Here is an 11740-nt window from a genome sequence, read left to right as displayed (position 1 = left end):
AATTGCGCTTTACACAAATTGCCTTTCTGTTTTAATAGTTTTGGGCAGATTGGATACGAGCATTTTATTCGTTTCCAAGTTTTCTAATCAACGTTTACTGCTCGGAGCTGTTGCAACGCCACAAATAATATTAGAATAACTCTTCAGTTTTACTGCTTTAATCATCCCGATTTGCGAATTTACGATCGGAGCGTCCTCGTCGACGTGATTTTTCAGGGACGCTTTGTGCCGCCCCCCTGGCGACTAATGTCCTCTCGATTGTCCTGCGGCGCAATATTTTCGCGTAATGGATTCGTGCCTGCCGTCACGGCTCCTAATGTCCTTGATGGATGTGTGACGCGAGCAAATGTTGCCAAAACGCCATTACACGCCAATTAATATTCTCTTGATTCGAATTTAATCCTTTCGGGGCCGGCGCCGTCTCGATGAACTGCATTCGACCCTCGTCGACTCGCCAAAGAAAAATCACAGATAAAGGGGCCTTAGAAATCCGACTGAATCAAAGATAACTATTTTACGTTGGGAAACTTTTGCGAGGCTATCATTTTGTTTCGGCGTCGGCGAAGAATGCGAGCGCCGACGACAAAGAACGCCAACAATGAGGGTAATGAAAGCGGGGAAATCACCGGGTATTGTGCCAGATTATGGGTAATTGCGCGACCGTGCTCGACCGATCGTCGCCCACGATCGACGCCGATCGGCTCGATTTATCAAGACCGGCCGTAAATACACATATACGTCATTAGCGTGGACTTGGCTCATGGATAACAATTAATCATTGCGCTTTTCGACCACCGGACTCGACTTGAAGCATGTGTAAACAAAACTCGTTTCGTGTAATTACCGACAGAAAATGCCGTGTGCGCCGCTGTTGATTTTTTTTTATGGGTTTTTTTACTTCTCCGGCCCGTCCAGTTTGACCAGACGTTGATTTATTTAAATGAGCCCAAATGGCCGTCTTTCGGTGATAAGTCAGCCAAAGGCTGATGGGAAAGTGACGCCGGGGACGGCAACGGAACTTTCCCGAACGTACGAACGCCACTTTTCACAAACGACAATGCAAAATGTTGCTGTTCACTCAGATTCACTGAAACCTACGTGTTGCAAACGTCAAAGTAAACATCTTGTCCCTACCAAAAGAAATGACTGGATAGACAAGCTTTTCTTCTCCAAGGACACAAGTAACGAGTATACAGGGTGTATCTCAAATACGCGTGTTAATTTTAACCAGTGGAAGAACTCGCCAATTTGTGAAACTTTTCCCTATAACATTTTGCAAAATTCGCACAAGTTTTCCCAAAATTTTAAATCAATTTATAACGGTTTTTCGTAAAAAATTCAAATAGAAAAAACGTTTCATTTTACCAAGCTCTGTTACCTGTTAATATTTTACACACATTTTTTAGATACACCCTGTATATGTATTTATTCATAAAAAAAAATCATTAATGGACTACATTTTTTATTCGGGTGACATGTCTTCAGTTTTTCTAGATTTTTCCACAGAACATCTGTAATCCTTAAGAGATTTCACTTAAATATGATCTACAATTCTGTTGTTCGTTCAATTTCTAAGTAATTCTGAATCATTTTCCAATGTTCTTTTGATGCCCTTGTCCTGGTCTTTCGGTTTTCTTGGACGTTCTTGGTACTTATGTTAGGGCGGAGACAAAGGAGAAGGATAATGATGACAAGACTCCTGATTTAATATTTTTGTGAGTAATCCACATTGGATGGAGGCTCAAAGCATAAGTTTCATTAGTGAGGTGTCTTTTACGATGTGTTGAAGAGTTCGAAGAAGAAGATGTTTTTGTTTTGATTTGGGGATATTTTTATGAGGTGCGGAGGTTTTGCTTAGCGATGCAGTTGTTCTTGGTGATATTTGTATTAGATGAGAATGATACTGATGTCTTCGTGAACTTGTTCGTTGAGAACCTGAATGCCAATGATCTCTCTTAGAGGCAAAATTTTTCAAATAGAACAACATGTAAACGATTATTGGAGGGATGAAGAATTGTACATAGATTTGGTTGAGGGTTTGAAGGTTTCATATTAGAATGACAAGTTTTAGAGCTGTTTTCAGAAGTCAGAGGAAGCAATTTTGGGAAAAGGGATACCAAGACAGATCTTGGTTTTAGAGTTGGCACTAGAGATAGTTGGCAAAATTGTAGAATAGATTTGGATTTGGCTTCACTCTCCAAGAAATTGTCGTTTTCGTTCCGGAGATTTTTCCTAGAGAACTTCGGATGACTTTGGATCGGGAGAAATTGGGTTTAAATCTGGACAGTACAATGATTTGATTATTTGGATGAACAAGGTGTTAAACTGAAGAGACATTAGTTTATAAAAACCTGATAGTGGCAAATCTTGTCAAAGACTTGATCCATATCTCAGAAGAGAAGAGAATATGTGTAGAGTTCCTAAACTAGGTTGGTGTTTGAAGTTACAGAAAGAATTCAAGTTGTTCGAGAGGAACAAAGTTATTGGTTTGAAGAGTGAATTTTAGAAGAAGGAAGAGAAACGAAAAAAAAAAAGTGAGTGAGTTTTTTGCTTGTTTATTTAATAACTTATGGAGGTGAAGATCTCCAGAAGAATATTCTTGATGGAGTTTGGACACAATGGGAGTGTCTTCCATAATATCTTGGAGAGTTGAGGAAAAGGAAGGTCAATGATGGTTCTGGTTTTGACGGTTTTTTGTGGATGTACTGGCGCCTGTAACAGGAAACAAAGAAAGAATTGGAGAAATGAAGGAAGAGGAAGACTTGGAATGGGAAGGTTTGTGGTGGGATTTCGTATATTGGTTGGACGCATCGTTAATGAAGTATCTTCTATAACATCTGGGCAAGTTGATAGAAGAGTTTGGACACAATGGAATCTCTTGGAGACTTGAGGAAAAGGAAAGTCAATGATGATTCTGGTTTTGACGATTTTTTGTGGAAGTCCTGGCCCCTGTAACAGGAAACAAACAAAGAATTGGAGAAATGAAGGAAGAGGAAGACTTGGAATGGGAAGGTTTGTGGTGGGATTTCGTATATTGGTTGGACGCATCGTTAATGAAGTGTCTTCTATAACATCTTGGAAAGTTGATAGAAGAGTTTGGACACAATGGAGTGTCTTCCACAATCTCTTAAGGAAAAGGAAGGTCAATGGTGATTCTGGTTTTGACGATTTTTTGTGGAAGTCCTGGCGCCTGTACCAGGAAACAAACAAAGAATTGGAGAAATGAAGGAAGAGGAAGACTTGGAATGGGAAGGTTTGTGGTGGGATTTCGTATATATTGGTTGGACGCATCGTTAATGAAGTATCTTCTATAACATCTTGGAAAGTTGATAGAAGAGTTTGGACACAATGGAGTATCTTCCACAATCTCTTGGAGAGTTGAGAAAAAGGAAGGTCAATGATGGTTCTGGTTTTGACGGTTTTTTGTGGAACTCCTGGCGCCTGTAACAGGAAACAAAGAAGGAATTCGAGAAATGAAGGAAGAGGAAGGCTTGGAATGGGAAGGTTTGGGGTGGGATTTCGTATATTGGTTGGACGCATCGTTAATGAAGTGTCTTCTATAACATCTTGGAAAGTTGATAGAAGAGTTTGGACACAATGGAGTGTCTTCCACAATCTCTTGGAGACTTAAGGAAAAGGAAGGTCAATGGTGATTCTGGTTTTGACGATTTTTTGTGGAAGTCCTGGCGCCTGTACCAGGAAACAAACAAAGAATTGGAGAAATGAAGGAAGAGGAAGACTTGGAATGGGAAGGTTTGTGGTGGGATTTCGTATATATTGGTTGGACGCATCGTTAATGAAGTATCTTCTACAACATCTTGGAAAGTTGATAGAAGCGAAGATCAATAACAATAAGTAAAAGCTTACTTTCTTCAATGTGAACCAAAAGATCTCCTCTTTGGAATTATTTTTGCTCTCCTAAGAAAAAATCATGGCAAACAAGCAAACTTTTTCGTTGGGATCATTGCAACTGGACGCATCCTAATCTGCTGATTCTTGTTGTGGAAAGAAGTCTTCAACATTCACCTTGTGTTGGCTTCATTTATACCAAGATGTTCATGTAGAATCCCTAATAAACTGGTTTTTGAAAGATCGTGCCTTGTTTTTATTCTTGGGTTTTTAGTCATCCCCATCTGAATTATTTCCTTGGTAAAAGCATCCACTAGGTTGTAAAACCTGGATGCACTTATTGAAGATATTTATCACGGTTTAAATATAATCTGGTGGAAGCTTTTCCAGAAGAATGTCTTTGCTGGAGTCTCGACCATGAGCTTTTCTGTTTCTCAACATTTTCAGTACTCCTTTTTCATCTACTCAACTCGGACGTTCTTGCTAACGACATGATCGTCTAAAGAAGAGTCCGTAAAGAAGAACATTGCGAAGATATCTTGTGCGTACTCATTAAAACACAAGAAAAGTTGTCAAGTCCAATGTAAAATAAAAAGAACTGTGTCTTAGAAGACTTTTCCTAAAATTTAAGACATCCGTAGCGTATGTTGTATCATCTAATATTCCTACTATAGTCCTATAGTCCTATAGAACTGGTCCATTAAAAATGTGACAGTTCTTTAGGCGCAAGATCGGAATCCTGTTTTGTCTTTGCGTTTTGCTTTCTGTCAAAACCAATTTATTCGCATCTTGGAGGGACAGAACGCAAGACAATTTCGTGTAGAATAAATTTCCTTGTTTAATTAAAATATGATCCAATCAAGACGGCACAGTTGTTAATAATTTAGTACCCGCGTCGTGGATGTTTTGTTTTTGTTGTAAAAAATGAGTGGTCGTTTTGGGGAATGCGGTGTGTCGTTGTTCTCGACCTTTTGTGTCCCGGTCCGTGTCGGAGCCTCACTAATTGCCTCTCGGGTCTAAATTCATAACTCCCCTGGCTTGTAGTGGTGTTGTACTCGTGTAGAGATAGCGAGTCCAGCAGGCGAGCACGTCCACAGCGGCCACCGCGGTGATATGTGGCGGTGTAACCGGACAGGCGTTCCCTGGAACACGGTCCAGGTGACAATTGACAAACCTGAGCTCGTATCCTGCGTGTCCTGCTGAGCTACGAGTCTGCACTCGTATTTTTCTCCGGGCATAATGGAAATTGCATGTGAACAATTATTTCGTTCCGGCGAGGGAACATCGAGAGTCCGCTTATCCCGTCCTAATGGGAATCACAATACATTACCCCTGTATACCTCGTATTGACTCCGGTTGACAAATGCCCGCCGCTCCACTACACAAAGCGCCTTTTTTACGATTCCTCCAAGAAAGAATTTCCGTGTTCTCGCCTCGCGCTTTGCCCGAGTGCATTCAATCGTTAATCACCGGAGTACGGTCCAAGTGTGCGTTTTCGACCGTTGTTCGATAATAGTTTCGGTTTGATTTCCTCCGGATAAACAGTCCGGGGGGCGTTTGCATGATAAAAGCGCCGCCGGTGTCTCCGGGGAGCACTAATCGACGACACAACATCAAACTTTAACGAGGACGGGGCACGGAGAATTCATCATCATCGGCCGGATCGACATCAAAAATTCATGGAGGAGGGTCCGGAGCCGGAGTCATTGTGTCCGGTAATATACGATCCGGTCGCGGGAATTAATAGTTGCGAGATTCCGCGAGCGTTTACTGCCGGGCGCATCAGATTAGAGACATTAACGGGACGAGGACCGGCATTAATTTCACTCTTTATGGATGCAAAGAGACACTTGTTAGCGACCGAATGTTCGTCTGGAAGCCGAGATGCGGACCCGACCAAAAATTCATCCACAAAGACCTGCCGCACAAAACCTCACTCGCTGATTGGATCACCCTGATCTCTAAAACGACACTAACGCGCCACAAGTCAAGACGACGTTTACCGAATTCGCATAAACGTTCCAAGTGACACCTCGCGCGACGTTAACGACCATAAAAAGATGGCACTGATCAAAGACTTGGAGCGTACGAAACCAGTGTCGGTGATCAGAGCAGACGATGAAAGCACCATACTGAATTGGCATAAGACACCTCTTGCGACGTTAACAACAACAAAAAGATGGCACTAATCAAAGACTCATGTTTAATTCCTTTGTTACTTATTAAAAATGTTTTAGAAATAGTTTAGTGATTAATTAACATTCGCTAATGATGCCAACAAAAGCCAAGATTGATATGGTCTGATCAACGATTCTTCTTCGGATTGTCTCTTCTTACAAATTACTACATATTTTGTCTTTATTAACTGCCAAAAATGAAACAGCTACTACGTCGGTTGTCCCTGGTAGACTCTAGCGAAGTCGATGATTAGATCATCAGTTTTTGTAAGTGAAAAAGTGCTCAAAGAGTTGTGTCATAACTTCCTTAGGTATTTTATGGAAACGTATGAAGAACATCTAGATAGAATGGTGTAGTCTAATCAACGACAATGCTTTAGATTGTCTATTCTGATAGGTAATCTCATTTCCAATAAAATCGTTCAATGTTTGAGAGAGTCTTTAAGAAAGGAAACCGACTATAATCTCTATCAGGCAAAAGGAAGTCGTTGATTAGATCACACGATTATTGTCACTTGACTCGACAGATACGCGATAAAATGTTGAACCGATTGTCCTAGGCTTTACTTAATTTACATAAATTTATAAATGAACGCCTTCGTTGACGTTAACGAAAAGTGAAGTCAATAAAATGTAAGAAGTATGTAGTCTAATCAAAGACTCAGTTTGGAAGTGTCTATTCTCGTAGATAACTACATTTTTGCATTTATTAACTATCAGAAGTGGTACAGTGTTTGTTATTAAGGGAATCTCAAACATAAATGACAACAAATAAAATCGACAGTAACCGATGACAAAGAAAAATGTAGTCGTTGATTGGATCAGACGATTCTTGTGATTTAGTTGTGCGAAAAATGTACAGGTTGGTTAGATTAATATAAACGCAAAAAAGTGGTGGTGTGATCATTAGTAAAGTTAGTGGTATGGTCTAATCAACGACACAGTTCTCGACTGTCTATTCATAAACACAATTCTTATTATAGAAGTGATAGGACTGCCGGTAGTCTATGCCTGACAAAAGGGAAGTCGTCGATTAGATGAGACAGTTTTGTCATTCGGAGCAAAAAGATTGTGAGAAAATATTGGAAGAGATGCGTTACAAGATTTTCAATTTGCGTGAACGTCGAAGGAACATCTCTGATGAGATTAATGACAAGTAGAGAGATCTAATCAACGAGATATCTTCGACGTGCCTATTCTTATAAATAACATCTGTTCTTGTAAATAATTAGATTTCTTGTGTTAATGAACTTGAATTCTTGTTACTAACGGAGTCTCAGGAAATAGTTGAAAAATGGAACTGGAAGTGTCTGTATCAGATAAAATTGGTGTCTGTGATTAGATCGTATGATTTTTGTCCAGAAATATTGTAAGTGGTGTTAGGAAAATCTGACACGTCGGATGATCAGAGAATTAATAAAAAGGAAAGAATGGTGTGGTCTAATCAAAGATACAAGTTTGCTTTGCACAGTCTATTAAGAATAAAACACAAATCTTTTAGCACTTTGGGTCGAAGATAATTATCGTAAATTTTAAAGATTATTTTGACTTTTAAACAACATTGACAGATGTTTGACAGTTAACGACCAATCGGAAAACAGAAGTGTATTACTTAGAAATGATCACGGAACGAAAATGATTGTCAAAAATATCACATTCATTTTTTACTTGATTTTTATTTTTATGGTCGAATGTTAAATATGATTTATGAATTGTTTGATAACTATCCAATTTAACTGTTTTCTGCACTGGTGAAATTTATGTTAAAGTAAATAAAGCTGAAACTGTATATTTTTTTATTTACAACCTGGACGTTCTGTTATCCTTTGATAAAACCCTCAACAATTTTTAACAATCATAAAAATTCCAATTCGTTTTTAGAGCAAGTGTTGGAACAATAAAAACGTTTTGGGTGTGAGTTTTGGAAAGAGACTATCGCGCCTCACCAACCTGTATTACTTTAGTAGCTTGACCCTAATAAAATTTGCGAAATAATTTTAATGAAGTGTGTTTTTAATATGAGGAATTTATGGCCATCACGAAAGAACGGAAGATGCTAATATACTGCGGCAAAATACCACAAATCTCAATTTGAAATTTATATACATCATAAAATAATAAATATAGATATTACGACGGCGAAAAGAAACACGTGTTGAGACCACATCGGCCATTTTAATTAACTTCAAATCGAGGTTCCACCAATTACGTCCTATCAAAACAATCTGAAAAGGTTCGCGGCGTTGCAAAAATCGCCTCCTTTCTCTAATGAATTTCTGGCCAAGAAATATTGTCTTGGATGTTGGTACATGTATCGATGACGTGAAAGTCCTACATCCTAGATTTATTTTATTTAGATGTCGCTCGTAATAAACAACTTTGCTCGGTCGGATGGGTCGAAAAAATTCGTGTTGAAAGTGTCGAATATAAAAAATGTTATTAATCGATTTCCTGTATTTTTTAACTTTCCACGATTTTTTATCGCCAGCGTGCTGTCACCCATCACAACATCCAGTCCAGTCCATTTTTCACTTCGCGTTTACAGCCCGAAAAAAGCTGCGCTCTTAATTACCAAAATAAATTACCAAAAAATTCAAAAAATGTTTCAAAAATGTTCCCCGTGTGTTACTTGATCAGTCTTGGTTTTGTTGTTATTTTTCACGTTCTGAGTTCAAAGAACATAAAAATTTGTATTATGAGACTCATCACGACATCAAAAATTTCTCAAAAATATTTCATATTTTTTTAATATGAAAATAGAAAAGGGTTGATATGCTGTTCTGTCTTGTTTTTGATGGGAATAAAATAAAGAAGGTAAATTTATTGTCGCTAAATATCAGTGTGGCAAGATTTGTAAATCTAAGAAATACAAATTTGAAAAGCCTGAAAGAATACATTTTTGACTTCTGAGATGATTCAGACAAAAACACTCAAATATCTCAATTCCTTGTTATGCTCGTGTCATCAAAAATTGTTCAAAAATAGTTTTTTAAATACATATTTCAAACCGATCAAAATTTTTTCAAAAAATGTGGAACTTTTTTGAAAAAATTTTGACATCGATTTTGAATTTTGAATTTTTTTTGGATCACTGATAGGCACATTTTTACAAGAAATGTACAAAAATCAACTTTCTCTTGCATTACAACGGCCACTTCGTTCACATCCTTATGATTTTCTCAAGCGAAATATCCTTTTCTATTACCGATCACGATTTAATGCATTTTAAGCATAAATAATTAATTTTCACTCTCCCCCCAGATCTAGTCTAATTAAAAATGTGGCGAGATGAAAGTAGTATTTTTTTATTTGTTTTGATGGTAATCTGTGGGTTCGGGTGTTGTAGGGGGTTGCGGTGGTGTGTGGGACGGGCCCCGGGGTGTAAAAATCCCCGGATCCGGGGCAAACAAGTCTGAGATAAGAGAAGAATCCGGCAACCAATCGCAAGTAAGTCGTGTAATGAAACTCTGGTTTGGTATTGAACCAGACCAGGGAACTATTCAGTAAATGGAGCTGCTGATGGAAAATCAAAAGGAACGAAGAGGTTTGCCTAAACAGAAACAAACACCGTCAAGTTATAAAGAGCGCCTCCTCCATATCTCCCCTGCCGCAAATACAGAATAAACAGAACAGCGCGTTTCTGTTCTTACGTGCCTCTATAATTAATTACGGAATTACTTGGAACTTTCGGCTATTATTGAAGTTAGTAAAATATACCCGACACTATTCAAATAAATCAACACATTTTACTATTCAGGTGGTGATTATTTTCTTTGCATTTTCGCTTTTTCTGAGGTCGGGGGGCCGCCGCCGTTTTACGACTCCGCGGCGAAAAGGACGCCGCCTCTCGCTTTTTACGACGGCGGTCTCAAAAGCGAACGGTCAATTCCGACCTGATCATAAGCTGTGCAAATAAATAGCCAGGACAACGGTGCCGGCTAAATTAATAAATAAACCGGTGCTTTCGGCCATATTGCACAATTAATTCGGGACGGAGGGGCCGTAAATTGGCCAATAAAATTCCTAATTAGCCGCCGCTTTTTCCGATGGAAATCCGACTGGGATGGATGCTGCGGTGGAAAATACAAATTAAAAAATACAAATCGATTAATAACATTTTTACTCCGCAAACGTCCAGACAAGCATCCGCTATAGTTGGAGCGGCGAACCAGTGGAGTAGTCACGAGGAGTTCACGTGATGGTTCGTCATGAAAAGCCTGATTTACACTGCCTCGGCAAATTTGAGTTTTGTGCGGGAAATTTAAATCTTACTACTTTGAAAATGGATGGAAAGCAGGGGACAGTAATTGGCAAGGAAAACATTTCTCACCGCGAAGTTCTTAAGGACGCAGTGTCCATTCCTAGTTACCGGAGGGCGGTAATGAGTTGTGAACCGGGGGCCCGGGCTCACCTGTGCCCTGGGTCACAGGATGCCACTACAGGACGCTCACAATGCCCCCGTTCTCTACGCACAGATGGGTACACAATAGCTCGGCAATTGTTGATGGAATAATAGAGCAGTCTGAATAAATATGAAGGGGTCGCTTATAAAAATGCATCCGACTCGGTGAACTATTGTTTGGTCGGCATTGTACCGCGCCCGAGTTAAAGCCAGTGTCTCTTCCATTTGTACCAGAAGAATGCGACGGGACTCGATTGAGGTAAGATGACCCAGAAACATCTCCAAATTCGCTCGTACTCCTTGGGCCAGCTCCTCGTGCTCGCCTTCGGCGCCCAATTAGGGCCGCGACCCGAACGAGATCATCTGGTACCACCGCATCTAATTAATCACCACGTGACGTGACCATTGTGCCGTAATCTTGACCTCGCATCTGCGTCTCGTCGCAAACTCGCCTCTATTGTTATTTTTATCGAGTTTTCCCCTCGCAAAATCGGACGTGCTGCAGAATATTCAATGATCAGATCCATTGTCCGCAAGCTCTGACACCGGATCGTCTTCTTCCATTGTTTATCCGTAACGGTAGACTTGCCCTCGCGGTACCACCAAATAAAAGCTCCCGCAAAACCCCAGTACCGCCGCGGTACTCCCGACAAGACTCGACTCAGTCTCAATCGGTACCACCTCGGTACTACGGACACCGCCAGGTACTACCGGTACTCCTTAGCTCGAGGTCCCGATCCGAATTGGTCCTTCGAGCCCAGGCGAAGATGAATGAATTCCGGTGTCAAACGGCACCGTCGCGTCCCGTCCGCTCGTTAGCCGTTGCAAGGATGATTTATGAATCCTGCGAGTCACTGGCTGGTCGAGTCACCCACTGAAGCCGGTGCTTTACGGTAGCAGAAGGCCGATTAGCCCTAAACCATGTGCAAGTCATGCTGAACGGCCGCTTACGCCCAGACCTGGGGCGACAAACCCGCCGCGCTAACTCTTATAAATGTCTACTTATTATTGTTAACAGCTACTGTCTTTAATTTATGGTGTTGATTAAAGTGAGGTCGTGACGGGCGGTCCCAACACTCAAAATTAGAGCACAACGCGGTCAACAACTCGCACGGGCGAATTTGCGATGGCTGATGGCGAAAAAATTAATTACGGATTTTTTTCGATGATTTACGGCGGCGTTTATTACGAGGTTTCGGCAAATTTGGTCTAGGCTCGTAAAAGCGTCACTGAGGAACGCATTCGACATTAAATTTCTTCTCTAGAGTTTCTTAGATTGAAGTGTCAGATGATAAGCACAGTTTATTGCACG

This window comes from Tenebrio molitor, chromosome 6 (assembly GCF_963966145.1).
Source record: "Tenebrio molitor chromosome 6, icTenMoli1.1, whole genome shotgun sequence".
NCBI classification, from domain to species: domain Eukaryota; kingdom Metazoa; phylum Arthropoda; class Insecta; order Coleoptera; family Tenebrionidae; genus Tenebrio; species Tenebrio molitor.
Note: the sequence above shows the minus strand (reverse complement) of the source record.